The following is a 22,984-nucleotide window of genomic DNA, read 5'->3' as shown; positions in this document are numbered from 1 at the left end:
CCCTGTCCATCACAAACTCCCAGAGTTTACTCAAACTCATGTCCACTGAGTCGGTGATGCCATCCAACTATCTCATCCTCTGTCGTCCCCTTCTCCTCCTGCCTTCAATCTTTCCCAGCATCAGGGTCTTTTCATATGAGTCGGTTCTTGGCATCAGGTGGCCAAAGTATTGAAGTTTCAGCTTCAGCATCAGTCCTTCCAATGAATATTCAGGACTGATTTCCTTTAGGATGGACTGGTTGGATCTCCTTGCAGCCCAAGGGACTCTCAGGAGTCTTCTCCAACACCACAGTTCAAAAGCATCAATTCTTCGGTGCTCAGCTATCTTTATAGTCCAACTCTCACATCCATACATGACCACTGGAAAAACCATAGCTTTCACTAGATGGACCTCTGTTAATAATGTCTCTGCTTTTTAATATCCTGTCTAGATTGGTCTAGGTGTACTAGTTATAGCAAATATCTGCAGGATAATCATCTTCAACATCATCATCTTCTTCTAAAGGCCAGGATGATCAACAGAATGAGCTAGCCTGTACAATAGCACTCTACCCTCAAAAACCACTTGCTTTCCCCATCTGTGAGATAGGTATTTCGGGAGTGGGCTCTGGTTGCATCTAAGGTTGTTTTTACTCCCAAAGCTGTCACCTCCAACCTTTGAGTTTGCTCTTCTCTGAGCCTGAAATGCCCTTCTCTTTTCCATCTTTGGGATAATATCTCTTTACTCATCCTCTGGGATCCAGCTCAGGGATCACCTCCTCCAGGAAGCCTTCCTTAGAACCCTAGTCTGGGTCAGGTGCATCCTTGGAGTTCTGTGGCTGATTTCTCTACCCCAGGACACATTGCTGTTTGTCAAAATTGTCTGCTTATCCATTCAGCCTCCCCATTGGCCTCTGACTCTTTTGGAAGCAAGGATTCTGTCCTAGACAGCTTCTTTCCTTCAACAACCAGCATGGTTCCTGGCATTCAAGAAACACCCAGCATGGATTCTCTGTATATGCAGCACCATGATCTCCGATGTGGTTATTATTCCTGGGAGAACTGAACCCAAGCAGCCACAGGGAGCAAAATTGAGTGCTATGACAAGTCTAAACATCACAGAGACTCAAGAAGCATATAGAAATATAAAGAGAAAATGGCTTTTCAAAGTTGAAAAGAAGGAAAGAAAATTCACATTGGCTGTGAGTTCACATAGGCTTTGTTGGTGTGCTGGGGTCAGGATGGGATAACTAATTTTCTCCACACATCTCCCCAGTGTTCAAAAATGTCCAATAAGGGGGGAAATCAAATTGGAAAAATAGTATCTTTGTAAAATTCACACTATTTTAGGACAATGTAACGCAATAAGATTGAAGAAGAGCATCAAGCCAGGGTCAGCTCTTGGCCTAGATGTACACTTGCTCTGTGATCTTGCATGAGTTACCTTCCCTCTCTGAGTCCTGTATGCTGAAACTTTAAAAAAGGGAGATGGACTAGGGTATTCACCAAGTGTTCTGATGCATATATATTCCTCAGGCACGGAACCATGTTTTTCTCACATGGATTTTCAGGTGACATATTAAGGGTTTTTTTTTTTCCTTTCCTTTGGGGAATTTTTCTCATTTTTCCATGTTCAAAGACACACAAATGGCTCACAATTCCCTGCTGTTGTAAGAGCAATTTGCCTTCATTACCCTAAAGCTTTCAGCATTTCTTGAAACCACTTTTTATATGGAAAAAAAATTGTTCGTGATGTGATCACAGGAGATAAACCTGCTATTTCTTGTTTCAAAAAGTAATCAAAATGCTTCCTACTAGAGCAGGTACTCATTACAATTTATGACGAGGGCTGAAAACTACCTTTATTGTCTTCTTTCATCTGCCCAGAATTATTGTTTCTGTTTAGGACAGGAAAGCCTAGAGGGGTGGAGGGTGGATGTGCTCTTCGGCATGATGTTTATGCTTCATGCTGTGTTTCTTTCACATATCACAATACCTTGGGTCAAACAGATAGCTCATTTGTATGACCTCCTTCCTTTCCTTCAGTTCAGTTCAGTTCAGTTCAGTTGCTCAGTCATGTCTGACTCTTTGCGAACCCATGAATCGCAGCACGCCAGGCCTCCTTGTCCATCACCAACTCCCAGAGTTCACTCAAACTCATGTCCCTCGAGTTGGTGATGCCATCCAGCCATCTCATCCTCTGTCGTCCCCTTCTCCTCCTGCCCCCAATCCCTCCCAGCATCACAGTCTTTTCCAATGAGTCAACTCTTCACATGATGTGGCCAAAGTACTGGAGTTTCAGCTTCAGCATCATTCCTTCCAAAGAACACCCAGGACCGATCTCCTTTAGAATGGACTGGTCGGATCTCCTTGCAGTCCAAGGGACTCTCAAGAGTCTTCTCCAACACCACAGTTCAAAAGCATCAATTCTTTGGCACTCAGCTTTCTTCACAGTCCAACTCTCACATCTATACATGACCACTGGAAAAACCATAGCCTTGACTAGACGGACCTTTGTTGGCAAAGTAATGTCTCTGCTTTTGAATATGCTATCTAGGTTGGTCACAACTTTCCTTCCAAGGAGTAAGCGTCCTTTAATTTCATGACTGCAATCATCTCATTCAACTAGGAATCAAAAAAAAAAAAAAAAATAGAGGGAGGGATAAGAGAGAACTTGGGAAATGGACCTATTTTACTCATTAAGGCCTGAGGCCTACAAGCTTTTTAAGAGACCATGAAAATGTCTGGGAGCTAAAAACAATATATTGGCTCCAAAATAATAAAACTGCACAAGCAAAATTAATAAAGGCTCAACGTAAATGGCTCCATAACATACCATTATGTCAGCCTTAGTATTTTTGAAATTTAGTGTTCATAAAGTTTTATTATATTTGAAAAGAGCTGATGGGTTAAAGTCTCATTTCACAAGGATTCTGAGTTATGCTTGATGATTTTTTTCAAGAAATTACAGATAAACGTAAATTGAGAGAGTTACTGTGGTAACAAAATAATTCCAAAAGCATAACTTTAATATTTCCTGTAAAATGTTACAATAAAAATGTATTTAATTTCTATGATACAATGTGAGTTTGGGGCGCCAAAGGAAGAATGTTTAGGGCACATCAAGGTCCTAAAATGGCCTTGCATAGGATGTGCTGATGAACAGGTTGATAGATGAACAGAGGAATGGATGGACAGATGGATGTTTGGGTGGAGAGAGAGATGAGTGGATGGATTCGTCAACAGGTGAACGGATGAAAAGATGGTTGGATGGATGAACAGATGTATTTAAGGGCATCACTCCAGCCCCAGTGACTGGTCCAAAGATGAAGACATAAATCAAGTCTGACTCTATAGTACATATATTAGCCTACTTAATCCTTCTTACCACCTTCTGAAAATAGGTCCGCCGCTGCTGCTGCTGCTAAGTCACTTCAGTCGTGTCTGACTCTGTGCGACCCCATAGACGGCAGCCCACTAGGCTCCTCTGTCCCTGGGATTCTCCAGGCAAGAACACTGGAGTGGGTTGCCATTTCCTTCTCCAATGCATGAAAGTGAAAAGTGAAAGTGAAGTCGTTCAGTCATGCCTGACTCTTAGTGACCCCGTGGACTGCAGCCTACCAGGCTCCTCAGTCCATGGGATTTTCCAGGCAAGAGTACTGGAGTGGGTCGCCATTGCCTTCTTCGAGGTCTGCTCATAAATCTCTTTTAAAGATGAGGAAACTGAGGCATAGAGATGATCGATAACTTGCCTGAGATTGTAGAGCTGATAAATGATAGAGATGCAACTTGAACCCAGGTGGCCTAATTTTAAGCTAGCATGCGTAATTGTACAATATCTGGCCTTTTAGTATTTGGTACATAATATGTCCTCCAGAAATAACCAGTTGATGGGTTTTATCATAGATGCTGAAAAATATATGTTTCCTCGCATTAAGTGCTTAGTTTACAAATTTAAAGTGACTGAACCCCTAGGCGAATTTGACTGAATGACCTCATGTATTTTTCTACATATGACATTTTCATTTTACTGGAACTTGACTTCCTGGTAGCCTTCAGTAAGTGGAAACTGCTAAGAACTAAGAATGAGTGAAAAATGAAAGCTTGCAGTAAAAAAATGCTGCAAAGGGTGGGCTCTAAGGCTAGCAGCTACTTTTGTTGGAAGAATCCCTCACTCTGATTCCGCACGCTACTTCACATGAATGTTACCTGTCTTCATAGCTCAAGGTAATTTGGCCATCTGGGAAGAAATCAGTGTAACCTTGTGGAAGGAGTCGCTGACTCGTGAATCAGACTGATTAAAGGGTTGGTATCAAGTGTCCAGCACATAGTAGGTCCTTGATAAATCATGCCCATTTTGATGGGCCAGTGATAAGGTTTTCATCCCTTCTCTCAGTTTCCTCACTTATAAACTATGGATTATAAGAAAAGTCCTCCTGGGGTATTTCCCAAGTTTGTTGGATAGTAAGATAACAGAAATAAAAATGACTTTTAAGTGGCCAAATGCTGCTTAAGTGTAAGGCAGTATTACAGTTATTACTTCTAGAGCAGTAGGAATTATACTATTGTTAATACTTTCTACAATGAATCATTATGACTACCACTATCATTATTACTGCTGCTACTATAGAAGAATATGATATTAGTCCTTAGGTTCCTGTAATATTTCACGATAATCTTCTGGGTTAAGAGTCACCACCCTTGGAATGAACACCCAGAGTTATGGGCTCTCTACTGAACCTGAACCAGTAGCCCCTCCTTGGTACCTGAGATGAATTTAACAAGGGTCCCTTGGCACAAGGAGATATAGAAATAAACTAAGTATAGTGAGGTGAGAGTACCTATCATAGCAGCTTCCAAGCACATGGTAATTGCACAATAGATTCTCTATCATGAATAAGTATGAGACGTAGCTTAAAGATGGCTGCCAAGACTGCCATCGAAAGTCTAATTCCTCTCCTCTTGAATCTGAGCTGGCTGTGTGACTTGTTTTGACCAACAGAGAGCAATGTGCAACTTCTAAAGCTGGCCCCTGTGAGATCCTAAGCTTTTGCCTCTGTTCTTGCAACACTCCCTCTTAGAACCTAGCTGTCATGCTGGGAGAAGCCCAAGTCACATGAAGAAGCCACATGAGGGAAAGACAGATGCTCTGGTGATAAGAAGCTCAAGGTGTCCAACATGTGGCTGAGCCCCTTAGATCTTCCAGACCATGTCAAGCTGCCTGATGTCCGTGGCTCCATCCAACACTATACGGACCAGAAGAATCTCCAAGCTGAGTCCTGTCAAACCACTGAATCCCTGGAGATAATAGATGGTCGCTATTTTAAGCCGCTAAGGTTTAAGGGCGGTTCGTTATGCAGCAATGGCTAACTGAAGCAAAGTGGGTGTTGGTGTTCCAGTGAGATGTTCCTAACCCAGTTTCAAGAGGCTCGGATGGCTCCCCGAAAGACAGCATGCGGACGGCATATGGGGTTTGCGGATGACGCAGGCATGAAAGGGTTCCAGCTTTCACACATGAGTCAACCCTCTTCTTTAAATGATGCTTTTGAGTCCAAGGCAGATAAGTGACAAGAACCAGAATTTTAAAATCTTTTCTCACCCGAATAATTGTTTCTCCTCTTTAGGGATCAGCCCCTCTCCCCTGGCTCTAAATCAAAATGACAGAGTCTCCAAATTGGTTCAGGTGCTCATGCATTTATAAAAATGTCTTTTGCTGGAAAAGTCTTGGTATGTCTAATTTCTGCCCCAAGCACATTTTTATAGTTAAGCTATATTATAAATGTCGTTTAATTTACCCTGCAATGTTGGGCCGCCATTAAACCAAGAGCCAGTGATAATATGTATAAGCTCTTTTTTGGACAGTCTGATCAGGGCTTGGGAGGAGGGGATGGGGGGCATTTAATCATCATTTGTCCAAATTTGTACTCTTCTCCTCACCTCTCTGCTGCCTTTTCTGTATTCTAGCTGCTGCAGGAAGGACAAAGAAAGCCTTTCAAAGCACCCGGCCAGGTTTGAGGGGGCAAGTCTGTGCATTGGTTGGAGGTTTGAAACACAGCTGAAGGGTCAAGGGCTGAGAATCCTGTGGACTTCTGAGCAGGCTCAGAGCATCAGTCTCCCTTCCATGGTGCTTGGAGAGACTGTGCTTGGAGGGGTGGGTTGCACTGGATGGAACTTAAATGGTTCCAAACCTTACAAAGGAGGCAGGAAACAGGTGAGCCTGTCTCATGGTGGGGAGAGAGGAAGTGGGATGAATCGCCCCCTCTCCAGCCCTGTCTGTAAGGGTTTCCTAAAGAATCCTTCACTTTATCAACAGCTTTGGAAACCAGATCAGGCCATCCCCCAGTTCACAGTGGCTTCCAAGCATGGGAGAATAAATCCCCAACACCTCTTGGCCGCCCTCCCTGCACTGTAGGTTCTGGCCCCACCACCTCCTAACGCCCTGTGCCCACTTTCTTCTCTTGTTCTCAACACTCTGGCCACTAAGGCTTTTGCTTGCTCTCTGAATGCCCCCAAACTCTGGCAACTTACCCTGGCCAAGCTCAGAGCTGGATCCTAACATATCACTGGATCAGCCTGGGCTCCGCAAGAGCAGAAGTGGGTGAGAGGGCTGACGGCAGAGGTAATTCATGTCAGGGAGGTCGGCCCAGTGCACGGCAAACCTGGGTCTGGTGCACAGGAGGCTGGGTGTGATTGATCCCCTGCTCCACAGGGCACATTTATTTGGCTCATTAAAGGAGTTAACTAGATTTCCAGAAAGAGAGGAGCTGGGAGACCAGGACTGCCCCTGGGGAGGGAACACAGAGTAGGTTCCCACCTCTACTCGTGCATCAGAGAGACGCAGTGGATTCACTTAAAAGTCCTTCAGACATAAATAGAAATCCCAGCTCGGGGTCTTTCTAGAGCTATGTGACCTTGAGCAAGTCCCTGACCCCCTCCAAGCCTCAGTGGCAACTGCTGTAAAGTGGGCATAATAGTCTATAACATACACGGGTCCACGATGGGGCCTTAAATGAGATAAGGCGAGTAGAGGTCATAGCGTGTGCCTGGCAGGTAAGTGGTCAGCATAATTATCATGAACAAAGGCATCATTAAAGGTCATGGTTTGGGGTCAAATAACCTGAGCACACTTTACTGGTGCATCAGAAATCTGTAGATATAGTGGGGTAGCGCTTCCAAGGGACTAAGCAGCGGTGTAGGCCAAGTATTTGTCTTTAAAAGCTCCCCATGGGATTTTAACTCCCGTTTAAGTCCATTTTGGAAACTACTGATTGAGTCCAGGCCACTAGATTTAGAGATGCAGAAACTGAGGTCCAGAGAGGGAGAGCGATGGGCCCAAGGTTACACAGCACATCTCCACACACACACACTCAGCTCCAGAGTGCAGCTCTCCGACTCCTGGCTGGCTGGGCTTTCTGCTAGTCCATGCCAAGAAGTTATGTTAGGGTTAGGGTACCTGCTTGTGTCTAAGCCCCCAAGGGCAGTGTGAGGGATTCGCTCTTGGCTTATACTCTTTAGAGGTTAGACATGCTCTCAGAGTCCTCAGCTCCTATTTTAAGTATACAGCGCCCCGGAGAACATCTAAAGTTATTTGGAAACTCTTTGTCTTGTTTATCATCACACACTGGCAAGCTGAATCTTTTCTCCCCCATGGCTGGGCTGGGCCATCCCTTTCACCCCCTCGTGCAAATAATGAGTGATGGCTGCAGAGGAGGCAGCCCACCCAGCACACGGGCCGTTCACGGATGCCTGATGGAGCAATGAATGAATGAATGAATGTGCCGAATCAGGGAATAAATGAACGATCATCGAGAGTAAGTTCCTTGAGGGCTGGTACTGTTGGTTTTTGTTCCAGGGCCTGGAGCGGAGCCTACCCAGTAGATACTCATTAAATATTTGCTGTCATGGTTGAATCAAGTGAATTTCCAGCACCTCAGTGGGAAAGACAGATGCCTAAACAAAAACCAAGAATAGTACAGGCTTATTCCGTCAGCAGGGGTGCCAGCCTGAGGCCTTGGCACTGGCAGAGAGAGAGGCGGCAGAGAGGAGGCATCAGAGAAAGGACCCCAGAAGTGGGTACAGGGTATCGAGAGTGGGGAGGCAGCCAGCAAAAGACAGTCTATCTCGGTTTAGTTCTGGGCCTTGTTCCAATTACAGCAAAGGGACCCAAGAAGTAGAAAAGCAAGTCGCACACCAATGTGGGAAGCATGGTGCCCTGCTGTAAGAATTCAAATTGTATACGCTGGGACTTCCCTGGTGGTCCAGGGGTTAGATTCTCTGCTTCCACTGCAGGCGGTGGGGGTTTGATCCCTGGTTGGGGAACTAAGATCCTGCATGGTACACAGCGTAGCAAAAGTAAAAACAAAAACAGTGGATATGCTTAAATTGAAACCAATGGGCCGGTTGTCTGCCAAAATTTCAGTGTCAGGAAAAACCAAGGCAGAAGAACCATTTCTTACATGAAAAATAGGGCTCATTTTCAATATCACTAGGCTCTCGAAGTTGTTTGTGGCTATCTAATACGATAATGGGTACTCTCTGCCACATGTGCACAAGTAAATGACTATGTTTATTACTACTTAAAATAAAACTAGTCCAGGACCTGAAAGGGGTAATTTGTTTGCGGCCAAACCTCATGAACTGATTGTCCAAGTTTATGTTTTATGGAAATAGTGGGTATCCAATTTACGTATGTACTTTCAGGTGTGTCTATGTGATTCTCTGCAATTCGGGATGTATTTTTCCACATGCAAAAGAGAATGTGGTGCCCACGGAGTTGCTGTAAGTGAAATCAGTGATGTTGCTCTCAGTACATCCTGATGCAGGTCTCTCGTCTGTATCTATGAAATCCGGGATGGTTCTTGAAAGTTCTCTTCGAGTGGCACACTTTTGTGTTTCATGAAAGAGCACCCACTAATTTTTTTGTTTTGTTTTGTTTTGTTTTCTAGAAATGAGGGTAGGTGATACCAGGGCATTTTGCTTTGTGCAGATACTAGCCAGGAATGACAGGCAGCAGCCCTGGGAATTCACAGCTCCCAGGCCTGGTCCCTTGGGGAGAACCTCCCGCTCGCCTGGAAATCATCAGGTCAGCACAAGAAGGGATGGAGGAGAGAAGAAAAAACTTGTATTTTTCTGAGTTACACCTGAGTTTGAAGAATGGTCAGCTGTTAAACTCTTTGAAGGCAAGATTATGTTTTATTCATCTATCTCTAGTCTGTGCCAACTACCTGGTACAGAGAAGGAGGTCTTGCAGGATTCCCTGCAAGCCACAGCAGGGATTCCCTGTTAGGGCATTAGAGGAGCTTGTTTCCTTCTCAGCCTTTCCAGAGATCTACTTTAGAAATAGGGAAGGGGCATAGTGGAGAGACAGACAGAAAAGACACAGACTGTGCCCTCTGTAAGCCCCTGATGGCAAGAGGGTCCATGGAGGACCAGGCCATGCCCACCTGGTTCCTCATCTGGGGTTCTGTGGCTGATCTGAAGTGAACTTTGTACATAAAACACTAGCCGGGGAGTGATGGCTTCACCCACCTGGATCCCTGCATTCTTCATAGAACCTCAATTTTATGAAATAAGATGATAAAATATCTTACATTGGGGAGCAGCATTTAGATTTGGCTATTGTAAAGTCAATATACCTCTGTGAATGAATTCCCCTAAAACGTTTTATCTGTGGGGTTCAGGCAATTGTGAATTCTGTTCCTGCTGGTAGTTATATACAAGTCCCTCTTCCTCTGTTGAGACTCTTGGGAAAGGTCATTCATTCATTTATTCATCAGATCAGATCAGATCAGTCACTCAGTCGTGTCCGACTCTTTGCGACCCCATGAATTGCGGCCATATCTAAATCGAGTGCATAATTTGCTTCAGGCACCGTGCTACGTCTTGATGGACAATTCTTTATTTCAAGTAGATGAAAAGCTTTTTTCCACAAAGCACAAAAAACCTTCCGTGGTTACGCACCCAGAAGTGATGAAACTGGGTTTCAGACTCTAGTCTCTCTGACCCTAAACTCTGAGCTCTTGGCCACTGCCCTACAGCCAACAAGCACCAGCTGATGGCCCGATGTGCCATGCTCAGATGTCATTGACACAGACTTGAGGAGTTCTTAGTCTGGGAGGCAGACAACCATGCCTTAGCAGGCATGCTGATACTAAGCATTTCCTGCACACTAATTAAGAAGAATTCCACTTCAGCAGTCATTCAACCAACAAGTTTGCGTTTCTTGAACTTCTGTTTACTGGAGATGGACTGTTGAGTGGTGGGGACTGAGACAGAAATATCATCTATTCCCTGCCTTGGAGGACCGCATTGTCCAGGAGAGGAGAGGGGCTTCCCAGTGCTTGCATCTGTGGGGAAGCGACTGATGATGGCCCATCTATGTATCCCACAACCAGACACCTGCTGTGTCCTGACACAAGTCTAGGTCCTGAGCTCGGAATCACTCCCTGTGGGTATGCACTATAGTGCATCCTTTTGACTTTTCTGTGATATCAACTGTAGGTCTAATGCAGGAGATGTAAGAGATGCTGGTTTGATCGCTGAATCAGGAAGATCCCCCGGAGGAGGGCATGGCAACCCACTCCAGGATTCTTGCCTGGAGAATCCCATGGACAGAGGAGCCTGGTGGGCTAGAGTCCATGGGGTCACAAAGAGTGAGACACGGCTGAAGCAACTCAGCACACCTGCAATGTAGGTCTAGACACATGTTTAATTAATTAGGATGATATATGTTACATATTGGAGAAGGCAATGGCACCCCACTCCAGTACTTTTGCCTGGAAAATCCCATGGACTGAGGAGCCTGGTAGGCTGTAGTCCATGGGGTCGCTAAGAGTCGGACACGACTGAGTGACTTCACTTTCCCTTTTCACTTTCATGCATTGGAGAAGGAAATGGCAACCCACTCCAGTGTTCTTGCCTGGAGAATCCCAGGGACGGGGGAGCCTGGAGGGCTGCCGTCTGTGGGGTCGCACAGAGTCGGACACGACTGAAGCGACTTAGCAGCAGCAGCATGTTATATATATTATACATGTTCCTACATTACTCAGCTCCTACCATGGGAGCCAAGTTATTCAGTTATTCTACAAGTTATTCAGAATTAACTCTTGGCTCCTCACTACAATCCTATGATATGGGTCCTCCTGCCATGCTCACTTCACAGTTGAGGAAACAGACCTAGAGAAGTTAAATTACTTGCCTGAACTTACAAAACTGGCTGAACGGGAGAGGCCTGAGGCTTTTTTGAAAAAACAACCACAACAAAAAGTTATTTCTAACTCCAATGCAAGTGAAAGTATGCAAATTAGCTCCAGCACATCATCTTTTATTTATGCCATAAGTTAGGCAAATTTCCCTTCCAAAGCCCTGGAAAATGAGGCCTGATTCCACATATTTTGCATTCATTTCCAAGGTGGCTGGCCCCCAATTAGCTTTACAACTTGGTAAACCTGCTTTAAAGTGGGGCACGGAGGTGCAGGCCTGATCAGCGGTCCAGGGAATGAGGAGTAGGAGGCGCACTGGTTCTCTCCCTGGGCAAATCGCTTTATCGTTTGGGGGTGCACGTCCGTTTCCAGGGCTGCCGTGTACAGTTGCATAGGTCGTGCACTGCTTAACTTCAGGGGAGGTTTCACATACACTGCAGTGTGAATAGCTCCTCCTGCAGTTGTGCAGGTAAGCGGTCCTCTGCATTGCATTCTCACAATCCACCCTGTGGAGGGAGGCAGAGGAAGCACCATGTTCGCGTTCGACAGATGGAAACCGAAGCTTAAGTTGATGAGAGCACTCCCTCCAGCATCCCATGATGACACATAAATGGCAGAGCCGGGGTCCACGTCCAGGCCTAACAGGGGGCTGAGCTCACCAGTCTCAGGAAGCTCCCCCTGAAAACAGTTCTTTTAAGCTCTTCCTCCCCATTTCCGTAATGTTAAAGCTTTGGAGAGAACCAACCTACAATAGCTACGTTACTGAAACCACGCTTAGAACCACATCCTGTTTCCCCACTGGCCTCCGACATTGCTGTGCTTCTGAAGGCCCGGTTGTCATTCCGGAGATGGCCTTTCACGGGAACGGGCAGGGCTCCTGGGACCCAATCTCGAAGCTTCTCTTCACTTGCTACCTTAGTCTGATTTCCAAAGAGAATGAGGGTCACGTTAAATACCTGAAAGTGAAAGGTTGGTCACTCAGTCGTGAACACTCCTTGTGACCCCGTGGTCTGTAGCCCACCAGGCTCCTCTGCCCATGGGGTGCTCCAGGCGAGAATACTAGAGTGGGTTGCCATTTCCTTCTCCAGGTGATCTTCCTGATCCAGGGATCAAACCCGAGTGTCCTACATTGCAGGTGGATTCTTTACCCTCTGAGCTACCAATATACCCATTTATGAGAATCCATCTCATTGACTTAGATCATTCTTTCCTAAGTTTACCCAAATGTGAAGATTGTGCATTTCCTACAAATGCCCTTCCTTGTGCCCCCCAAATTTGAGCCATTCATGGCCGAAGAATGACTTTCTTTCTCTCTTTCTTCGTTTTTTCCTTCCTTCCTCCCCTCCTATCTTCCTCTCACTCCTCTGCTCACCAGAACATCTGAGAATAGAGAGAGAACCCCTGGCCCCCAGGGCCTCACTGTCCAGTGAGGGGGCGCAGACAAACCACAGACGCTCAGGACACACTGATTCTCTCGAGCTCTCTGGAATGTGTTTGTCAGTGAGGCCTCCGCTTGATGAATATGGATGTGCGGCAAACGAGTTCCAGAGCCACATCTTCGCAATTAGAAGGGCTGAAGAAGCAGCAGTTGAGGCCAGCGGAGCAAGTGTGTGAAATGTCATTAGCGGCGATTACTCAACCCCAAGTGAAGACCTGAATGGCTCAGGGTTATGCCTCATGCAAGCTTATCACCCCAGCGCGCACGACTGGATCAAACACAAACAGCCAAACCTACTGCCTGAGCAGGACAAGCCACGTTCCTCTTAAGAACCTGAACCGGGAAACACGAAGAAGCTGGGTGCTAGCAGTATGTCTACACTGCCAGGACCCAGTATCATCCACCAGAGCTTTCGGTCAAGATGGAAACATTCTCTCTCCATGCCATCCAATAAGGGCAGCCACTGGCCACGCATGGCTACTGAGTGCCTGAGATGTGGCTACCAGGACTGAGACAGTCACATTCTAATTTGATTTATTTTAATGAATTCAAATCTAAAATTAGATAGCCACACATGACTAATGGCCTCCACAGGAGGCAATGCATCTGTAGAGTATGAGCTGGAAGAAAGGTGGGCATGAGCTGCTGTATCCGCCCACCACAATCTCACCTCAAGCCCCAGGGATGATCCCTGGGGTCCTACTCGCCCAAAGCCGGCCCTGACCACATCAGCTATGCCTCCTGTGACCCTTCCCTGACTCTCTCCACCCCAGGCCCCACCCCTGCTGGGTTGCTCAATCAGCCAGCCTCTACAACCCGTGGTGAGAGACAGAAAGCCCAGAGTTGCACCTGGCCTGGGACCTGCATCTCTGAGCCTCCCTGGCTAGCTCTTGCTTGCCTGACTCCAGCCGTCTGCTTGGATGGTTCCACTGTGAAGCCACGATGGTCCACGTGTCAGTGGAGGTGATGAGGGAACTGGACAGCGTGTGAGCAGAAGGGGACACAGGCAGTGGAGGGGCAATAGATGTACAGAGAACTGCAGATGCCGTGAAAGAGAAACGGACAGGGGAGCCAGGCCCTGGAGCATCCCTGGTCCATTATCTGAGGTATCTTTTGAGCAAGTCTTCTTGTTCTCAAACTATCCTGAACAAGTCTTTGATCTTTACAGCCCAAAGAAATTGTGGTTCCTCTCCTGGAAGCCAGCCCGGATCTGGAAATTTGAGAATCAGCTCAGAGCAACAACGGCAAGAAGGCATCACCGTCATTTCAGAGCGATGCGGCTTGTCTGAGACCACGCAGGTGGGAAGGGATACCTGACTCCAGAGCCTGTGCTCTCTATTTCACTTCACTGCCTTGCCCAGTGGGGCTCTTGATCTTGGGCCAGTGCCTCGTTTCAGCTGAACTCACTGATTTACCAGCTAAGCTTTGGCACGTGCCTACCCCCAAGCTAGGAATGGGTGAGACCAGACAAGGAAACTGTCACCCAAGAGCTCAAACCTGTTCTTCTTGCCTCTACAACTTGTCACAAGCTCCAGCTCCCATGTATTAGACTGCATCCGCCCTCCTAGCTCTCATCTCCAGCCCCTGGATCATCTCTGGGATCCCAGTTGCCCAAGGCTGGCCCTGACCACATCAGTTCTGCCTCCTGTGGCCCCTCTCTGGCTCTCTCCACCCCACAGCCCTGCTGGGTTCCTCAACCAGCCAGTCTCTACAACCCGTGGCGAGAGCGAGGAAGCCCAGGAGGGGCACCTGGCCTGGGACCCGCGTCTCTGGCTGCCCTGGCTTGCTCCTGCTCGCTTGACTGGAGCCATCTGCTTGGATGGCCCCCTTCCCAGGTGCAAGCTGGTTCACTGGTGCCTCAAGATTCAGGTGCCAAGTCAGCAGAGGAGGAGGAAGCTACAGTTTGATTTCAGCTTCTGCTGAAGCTCCGTTCATGCAGTCATTCTGCCATGGCCACATAAGATAAATATCCAATGTGAGTAACGGAGGCTACTGTTTTACCAGACACATGCTTTCATAGCCTCATCTCTCTGGGTCTCAGAACATACACTTGAGAAGAGCTGGGATTCTGTGGTTCTTAAAAAAGGGAGAGAGTCAGTTTAGAATGGGAGTAAGGGGCTTCCCTGATGACTCAGTGGTAAAGAGTCTGCCCGCCAATGCAGGAGACACAGTTCAGTCCCTGGTCTGAGAAGATCCTACGTGCTGCAAAGAAACTAAACCCGTGATGTGCAAGTTGTCCAGTCGTACTTGACTCTTTGTGGCCCCATGAACTGTACAGTCCATGGAGTTCTCCAGGCCAGAATTCTGGAGTGGGTAGCCTTTCCCTTCTCCAGGGGATCTTTACAACCCAGGGATCGAACTCAGGTCTCCCACATTGCAGGCGGATTCTTTACCAATGGGTTCTTTACCAGCTGAGCCACAAGGGAAGCCCAACTAAACCTGTGTGCCACAGCTATTGAGCCTGTCCTCGGAGCCTGGGAGCTGTACCTGCTGAAGCCTGGCGTGCTCTAGAGCCTGTGTCCACAGCAAGAGAAGCCACCACAACGAGAAGCCCACACGCTGCAACTAGAGAGCAGCCCCTGCTCGCCGCAACGAGGGGACGTCTGCACAGCAGCGAAGACCCAGCACAGCCAAACACAAATAATTAAAAAATAAAAAAGAATGGGAGTGAGAAGAAAGGAGTCAGAGGTTCCAGCTCCAGCCCCGCCACTCACTTGCAGTGGGACCTTGCGTAAGTCAGGCCCTTTTTGTCTTTGAGTCTCTTTCCTCAGTAAAATGAAAACATCAGGAAGAGGATTAAGGCAGGTGGGGGAGCTTGAAGAACTGCTTCCATCTGAAGAATATCACAGACCCCAGGAAGCGTAGCTTATTAACTTCTTTTGCAGAGCATCTCTGTACCAAGCCCCACTCCACCCCACCCCGATCCTCGAGAAGCAGGCGGAGAATAGACCGTCACCCCCAGTAAAGGCCCGGTGCTGGCTCAGAGTGACAGAGCAGTTTGTTCAAGGTCACATATCTAATGGAAAGCAACAGAGTCAAACCCAGGTTGTTCTGACTCTGGAGTCTGGGTTTTCATTCACTTTGCTACTTTTTCTGTTTTCAGCCAGGCATTTGCTGTTTTCACAGCTGAAAGATCCTAGAGAAGGCAGATTCTATAACAGCCCTTGTGGTGTCCAGGAAGTTCCTAACATGAAATGAGCTAAGGCAAGGGGTTAATCATTGCATCCGATATTCCCTTTGGAAAGAAAGGTGCCCTCAGCAAGCGTTCAATGAGTGGCCCATCTCGTGGCCCTGTGTCTGCGCAAAGGTTATTTTCTCCTCTTTACACAATTTCTCTCCCTCCTCATCTTCTAATTTTTCTTCCCCCCTTTTCCTCTTTGTAGAATTCTTCAGTGAGTTCACATCTATTATCTCATTGATTTTCCTCATGGCAATCCTATGAGGTAGACACTATTATCAGCTTCATTTTTCAGGGGAGGAACCAAGTCTTTGCTGCCAAAGACCACACAGATGTAGGAGAACAAGTCGGGAGTTAAATTCAGATCTCAAGATTCTACCACCTCATCACTAAGATTAAGATGAAAGGTAATTTAACAGAGTAAATGTGTTTGCACTTACACTGGGTTAGATGCAGACTATGAGAGATTCAGCTGAGGTTTTTGAAAAGTGGCTCAGACAGTAAAGAATCTGCCTGCAATGCAGGAGACCCAGGTTCAATCCTTGGTCAGGAAGATCCTCTGTAGAAGGCAATGGCCACCCAACTCCAGTATTCTTGCTTGAAGAATTCCATGGAGAGAGGAGCCTGGTGGGCCACAGTACATGGGGTCGCAGAGAATTGGGCATGATTGAGTGACACACTTCCACTTCAAGAGAGATATGGATGAGTATGATTCAGCTCAGGTGTTTGAAAAGGTTATTGTCTAGTGGGAAGGAGGTGTGTAAATTGGTGACTCATTGGAGCATGAGTTACCAGGAATAAGGGAACAGAATATGTTGGTGGGGGAGACAGAAGATCATTCATAACTGGTGTAAAGAGGAGAGAGACAAGGGATGGTCTTATAGAAAAAGATAATTAGGGACTGGGTTTTGAAGGATGAATAGAAGTTCACCAAGTGAACAATACTAGCAGTAATGGCAACTTTTTATTGAGTGCTTGCTCAATACACATATCTACATATGTGTATTCTTAACCATCTTGCAAGGGAGACATGATCCTCCCATTCTATGAATCAGGCCAGAGTAGTTTCAGAACACTAAAGCAAATAGCTTAGATCATGCCGCTAGATCAGCCAGCTGGGGATTTAATCTGGTCCTCTCTGAACTCCTCCAAATGCCTAGGATGACAGCACAGGTTGAGGAAAAGCATGAGGAAAAAATGAAGGGTGGCTTTACCTAGAAGCCATCAGAGTGGGCAGAGAAGGTTAGGATGGACTGTTTCTCCTCTCTGTGATCTGCTGTGAGACACCTGGCACCCGCCCCTGGGTTAGAAAACATCTCTCCTCCTGGAGGCCAAGCTGCCTTGATTTCTGGGTTTGCATCAGCTCTTGATGTAGCCATTGCTATGGGATACCTATATGCTAGCACCCTAGTATTTAGAACAAACTGGTGCTTCGGAATCAACCAGTCTTGGGTTTGAATCCTGACCGTATCACTCATTTGCATGACACCTTGAGCAGCTCCATCATCGTTGCCATGACACCTGTACCTTTCTAAGAATCAGTTTCCTCGTCGGTAACATCTAGTTAGCAATATCATCTGATAAGGTTGGGAGAGGATCAACTGAGTGAATAAAGAGTAAGGACACGGATGATCCTCTGGCACAGAGCAGCCCACACTCAGTGGCAAACAAAAATGTTGTAGTTAGTAATTCTCTTATAAAACGCCCAGGAAGAAACACACGGGGGTGTTTGGAGTCTTTCGTGCCAGCACCCACCTCACTGAAGCTTTGCTTTTCTGGCATGCATGAAGCATCTTGCCTCCCGTGTCTCATCCAGCCCCTTGAGGACAGCGTTGTATATGGGGTAGTGATCCATTTTACAGATGGGAAAATTGAGGCTCACAGCCAGGAGATGCCTGAGCCCAGGTCCTGAACTCAGGGGCTTACAGAAACCAGTCTTCTACACTGTGAGTTGTCCATGACTGATTGAGTGGCCTGTGAACATGAGAAAATACAAACAGCCAAAATTTCAAAAGCAACCAGTGAACCAGCTGTATCACTCAGCTTCTTTCATGAAGTCTCCTTCCCCTTCCTGGGAAGGAATAACCCTTATGCTTTTTTTTTTTTTTTAAGAACTGTTAAGTGCTCGAGAAAGCTCTAGTTGATTTTGGCTTCTGTCATGTCAGTCTTTGAAGTTGGGTGAGGTGGGGGTTGGGTCCATGCAGCCTGGCTGCACACTGATGGTGAAGCAATCTGTACACATTTCACCTGGAAATATAGCAGGACCTAGCTTGGAAGGTGCTATGCCCTGCAGTCAAGCCCACAGACTCAGCAGTTGGGTACTTCTAGGACTTCCTTCGTGGTCCAGTGTTCAAGACTCCATGCTTCCACCTCAGGGGGCATGGGTTCAATCCCTGGTCAGGGAACTAATATCCCACATGCTTCATGGCACAGCCAGAAAAAAAGAAAGGAACTCTACACCACAACAAATCCTATGTCTGCACCTTCTAGCTGATAACCGTGAGCTTCCAGAATGGATCGCAGCTTCTCTAAGCTTTGGTTTCCTCATCTACACAGTGCAGAGAAACGGTGATGATTAAATAAAATAACCCATGTAAGGGCCGAACATATGTCAAGTACTCATTAGATATAAAGGCAGTGAATTAATTGCCTACACATTCATTGCAGCCTCCTTCACTTTACCACTCACTTCAATTTGACCAGTTTTACTCGTGTGCTTACAACATGCCAGAAATTGTGTAGCCAGAGGACAGACACCCCCCCACACACACCTGACAAGTATGTATCAGCCTCTCCCAGGAGTCCGCAGAACCAGCACGTTAGCTGGGGCAACAGCAGCAAGAGGCAGTCGAGGGGGACGGGGTTCTAAAGGCTTCTGGCTCAGGCTTGGGTCTGACGCCAGATTACAACCACTTCTTGGCTTTGTGACTTTTGACTCATTGCTTAACCTCTCTGTGCCTCTCTCTCCTTGGTCAGGAAGTAAGGATAATGACGGCATCTATCTCTTGGGGCTGTTGTGAGTATGCTCGGAACAAACCTCCACAAACCAGTTATCACCAGGCTCGGAAGGAAATCAACACTCCGTAAATGCTGTGTTCCTCACTGACACAGATCCAGTCAATTACGTCACTCTGGTCCATTGACTTCACCCCGACACGTCAGCCTTTGAACCTCTCCTAAAGGCAGCCAGTCCTCTCCCGACCCCCACCGTCACCACCAAAGGGCTTCCGAGGAACCACAGTAACCAGAGGATTATGTGAATATGCAAGTCCCCCCCCACCCCCGCCCCGGAAGCAGTGTTTACCCAGGGCTGTGCGCTGTTGCCTGTACTCAGCGTCTGGGCCTGGCTGTCTTCGGAGAGGAGTCCCTCGGTGTCATCACAGCCTCTAGTGGACAACAGCGGACACTGTGGCTCATGGCCTTTTGTCCCAGCTCTCAGCCCCTCGGCAGTGGAGTCTAAGGGAGTGCAAGGAGGGTGGGCAGGTCCCAGGATCTTTCTGGGCTTCTCACGTGTGAGCGTGCGTGCGTGTCTGCCTCCCTACCCGACCCGCTCACTCCTGTTTTCCCTGATTCCACAGGTGTGTGACGTGTTCTGAAAGCGAAGCCTTCCTCAGGATCATCACTGCCCCATCGTAGAAATCTCCCATGCAGCTGCTGATACTTGGACCAGCTCAGGGAAGACCTCACCAGCTGCCTCTGGCCAGAATGAAACATGCCCACCTGTGATATCTCTGCACTCAGATTTACCCTCCACCCTTGACTCCCAAGCACATCACGTGGCTAGGACGCTGGTGATTTACCTGCAGGTCTTTCTTGCTAGGCTACCGTTACCGGGATAGGGGCCTCATCCCATCATTCCATGTCTCTGGCACCCCATGCAGGGCCTGCTACATGCTGAGAGTGCTCCTATATCTGTGGCTCAGTCGCTCAGTCGTGCCTGACTGTGACCACATAGGCGGTAGCCCACTAGGCTCCTCTGTCCATGGAATTTTTCAGGCAAGGATACTGGTGTGGGTTGCCATTTCCTTCTCCAGGGGATCTTCCTGACCCAAGGATCCAACCCGTGTCTCCTGTACTGGCAGGTGGCTTCTTTACCACTGAGCCAACTGGGAAGCCCATGTAGAAAGTGCTTAGTAGATGTTGAATGAACGGACAGATAACTGGATTTTCCAGAAGACTCTCTCCTTAGGTCTTCTTTCCAACCACTCTTCTGCCATCCTACGTCTTTGGTATAATGAACTCTGCTTCCTGGTGGTAATATTGAGGTTCAGAGAGTTATAGGAAGAGAGTTTGAAAAGTCTGCACCAGGTGACGAAAATTTCTCACCTGGGGCTACTCCTTACCCTACCTCCAACCGTCTACTTGGGACTAAATTATGCGGGTGTTTATGTCAACGTTTCCTTCACACCAGCCTCAAGGATCTGCTTTGGAGTGGCAGCGTGGTCTTTGGAAAGGAAGGAAGAAAAGAGAGTAAGCATTACTTGAGTACCTACTGTGTGCCAGGAGCTTTACAGGCATACGTGTTATGAAGTCACAGCAACCGTCCTTCTCGTCTGGGAACATTAATCCCCACGCCATCCCCACCCCACAGGTGGCGGAGTGGGGGCACCCTTCACCGTTGAAGACAGCACATGAGCAACGAAGCTGGACCTGACCCAGGCCACTCCGACCACAAAGCCATGTACTTCTTTTCCAGAACTGTTTAAATCTAATTGCAGGGTCCAATCCAGTCAGACTCCTCAGAGGCACCATGCTGTGGCCTCTTCGATGTTTTTGCAACTTAGCTCCATGAAGGAAACCACAAACTCATATAAAAAAGGCAACTGGACTCTGTATTCTAACGATGCCTTCCTTGGAGCATTCTCTCTCCTTATTTTCACCTTTCTTTCCTCTTTAGTCACTGCATATGTCAAGTGCCATCAAATAATTTCTCTCATGGAAACAGGAGAGCTCCATTCTACTGACCTTTGGCACTGCACACGCTTGGTGGTTCCAAAGGTCAGAATTCGCCTCGTCTGCCCTCAATCACCAACTGTAGCTTTGAGCGCCCCTAGTGGAAGTCTGTGCCAATAGCATGTCGCAGAAATTGTGGACCAAACATGTGGACCAATAAATTGAGCCCTTTGGAATCACTTTTTGAGTAACAGGAATGAACTTGTGAGCAAAACTAGAAAACAAGCCATTCTGATCAGGAAAAATCCCTTTGCTCTGGAGGAGGAAAGAGAGGAATGTAACATTATTTTCCTAACATCCAGCTGAGCCATAGGAACACAAGAATCGTCAGGCTTTGAGGAGGTGGCCCCAGGAAGGGGCCGTTCACACTCCACAGGCCAAAAAAAGAGAAAAGCCATTCCATCATGAAAATAGTCTTTAAGTGAATCTAACAACGGTGTACATTAGAGACTGGAGGAAGCAGCAATTTTGAGTCTTACTAAGCAATACAGAATTTACATTATTAATTCAAGGAAAATGAAAAGAAATTACACTCAGCTCTGCAGTCTTAGCACGTAGTTACAATTATTCCCCATGTGCATATCTTAGACAATAAGAAGCCTCTTCAAAAACAAGTTACACTTTATACTTATTCATGCCTCACAGCAAAATGGCCCAGAGAATCACGTGACCCGCATAAGAATTTAGCAACAAGTTTCTTTCAAGTACTGTATTTACAAATCTCCTCACTGCACCAAAAACAGAAGGACTGGCTTGCAACCCCGAGTTAGATGAATGGTTCTCCAGCTGACATTAGTGGAAGTTGGGCTCCACGTTAAAAACAGAATGTATTGGGGGAGGTCAGTTGCTTCCAAATTCTAACTGGCTACCCTCCCTCCCTTCTTATGACTCAGAGTCTTAGAGTCAGAACCACACTGTTATTAATGAGCCTTCTGAAGTAGTACACCGGTTGACTTTAATTTGGCAATGACCTGAAGTTAATGAAAAATATATGCTGGCTAGCTATAGAGTCGAGCAGTTGGAAAAATAATATAAAATGTCTTAAAAATTAAAACACGCACACACATTTTGTGAGTGAAGCCAGGGGAGGAGGCAGGATATAAAATCCTTGCCTTGGATGACGATTCAATATGTACCATTAAGACATTTTTTTTTTTTCCTGGAGGGGGATATGTTTTAGAGTGCGTCCTCAGAGGTAGAATGACTTTAGAAAAGCCAGCCAGCAAGCTTCCCATTCTTTTTTTTGTGTGTGTTAGTCACAACACAGATTCAAAAAGGGGGATGAGGGAGAGAGAGAGATCTGGACTCCGTTCAAGGCCACCAAGCCATTGTTGGAAAAGACAGCTAATTAAGGAAGGGCATGCGGTGGTGGAAACGATTTATTTAAGCCAGTTCTCTTCCCCCCATCCTTCCCAAAGAAACTGTCCAGAACTGGTGTAAATTGTGAATATTACTGCCTCATAAAAGGGGGGTTCTTTAATGATATGCTTTGTTAAACAAAAGGTGATGAATTATTTCCTTCGCTCTGCGCTCTGGGCTCCACGTTTACAGAGGAGGGGGTGGGGGTAAAATGCCTGATTTATGCTGAGGAGGGCACTCCAGGCTGTGGGGAAGAGTTGAAGAGGAGAAGACCCAGAAACAGTGCCCAGGAGCGCAGAGCTGTCCACGGCCTTTGGTGCTGAAACCAGGTGTGTGCGCCCGGGGTGTTCAGAGCGCCCCAGGGAGAAAGGGCAGCGTCTGCCCCCTGGTTCAGGTTCTAGACGTCTCAAACCAGACAAGGGGATCGAGATGGACAGAGTGTGCGCCATCCGGCTTGTCTTCAGCCTGGGCAGACCCTGCAGACTGCCTGCTCTTTCCCGCCCGAGTTACTGGGAACGGGGGAGTTGGACCTTTCAAGAGGGGAGTTCTACCAAGGCTCCCCTCCCCTCTGGGGTCACCAAGTGGCCTGATCAAACCCGCGAACGGTCCTGGGGTTAGCTTTGAATGAGTTAGGCGCTGTACTCGCCTCTATCTCAGCTCCCCCTCCCCAACCATCCGCTACAACTTTCCCAGTGGGCGCTCAGCCGGGTGGAGGAGAGGCTGCGGCTCCAGGTCTGGGAAGGAGGAGCGACCATTCTCCCCTTTCCAACCTGCAAGCACGTGCTGGGTTAAACTAGAAAGCCCTCCCCCTCCCCCAACCCCCAATTGAAAATAGTGCTCAGAGACGCCGGGCTGTTAAAGGGAGAAAAGGACGGG

The 22,984-nt window shown here is 47.3% G+C and overlaps 1 protein-coding gene and 2 long non-coding RNA genes across 8 annotated transcripts in view; 1 reads left to right on the top strand and 2 right to left on the bottom strand.

Moving 5' to 3' along the window:
• SEZ6L (seizure related 6 homolog like) overlaps positions 1 to 22,984 on the bottom strand; it is a 192,716-nt gene that overhangs the window by 168,434 nt on the left and 1,298 nt on the right. The window lies entirely within an intron of this gene.
• LOC147355680 (uncharacterized) lies at positions 11,293 to 15,345 on the bottom strand. Its single transcript, XR_015144016.1, has 2 exons — positions 15,206 to 15,345; positions 11,293 to 12,136 (listed from the first exon to the last, which is right to left on the bottom strand). It is a non-coding gene; the product is annotated as an uncharacterized LOC147355680 (long non-coding RNA).
• LOC147355679 (uncharacterized) lies at positions 12,597 to 19,092 on the top strand. 3 transcript variants are annotated; one of them, XR_015144019.1, is made up of 5 exons: positions 12,597 to 13,581; positions 13,787 to 13,917; positions 15,071 to 15,349; positions 16,092 to 16,203; positions 18,773 to 19,092. It is a non-coding gene; the product is annotated as an uncharacterized LOC147355679 (long non-coding RNA). The 3 variants fall into 3 exon arrangements; XR_015144018.1 differs by lacking the exons at positions 12,597 to 13,581; positions 13,787 to 13,917 and adding an exon at positions 13,930 to 14,593; XR_015144017.1 differs by lacking the exons at positions 12,597 to 13,581; positions 13,787 to 13,917 and adding an exon at positions 13,930 to 14,593 and having other exon boundaries at positions 14,999 to 15,349.

This window comes from Bos grunniens, chromosome 17 (assembly GCF_055505025.1).
Source record: "Bos grunniens cultivar Pamir isolate PY7600 chromosome 17, Bosgru_T2T1.0, whole genome shotgun sequence".
Taxonomy (NCBI): Eukaryota; Metazoa; Chordata; class Mammalia; order Artiodactyla; family Bovidae; genus Bos; species Bos grunniens.
Note: the sequence above shows the minus strand (reverse complement) of the source record. Positions and strands in the feature narration are given on the sequence as shown.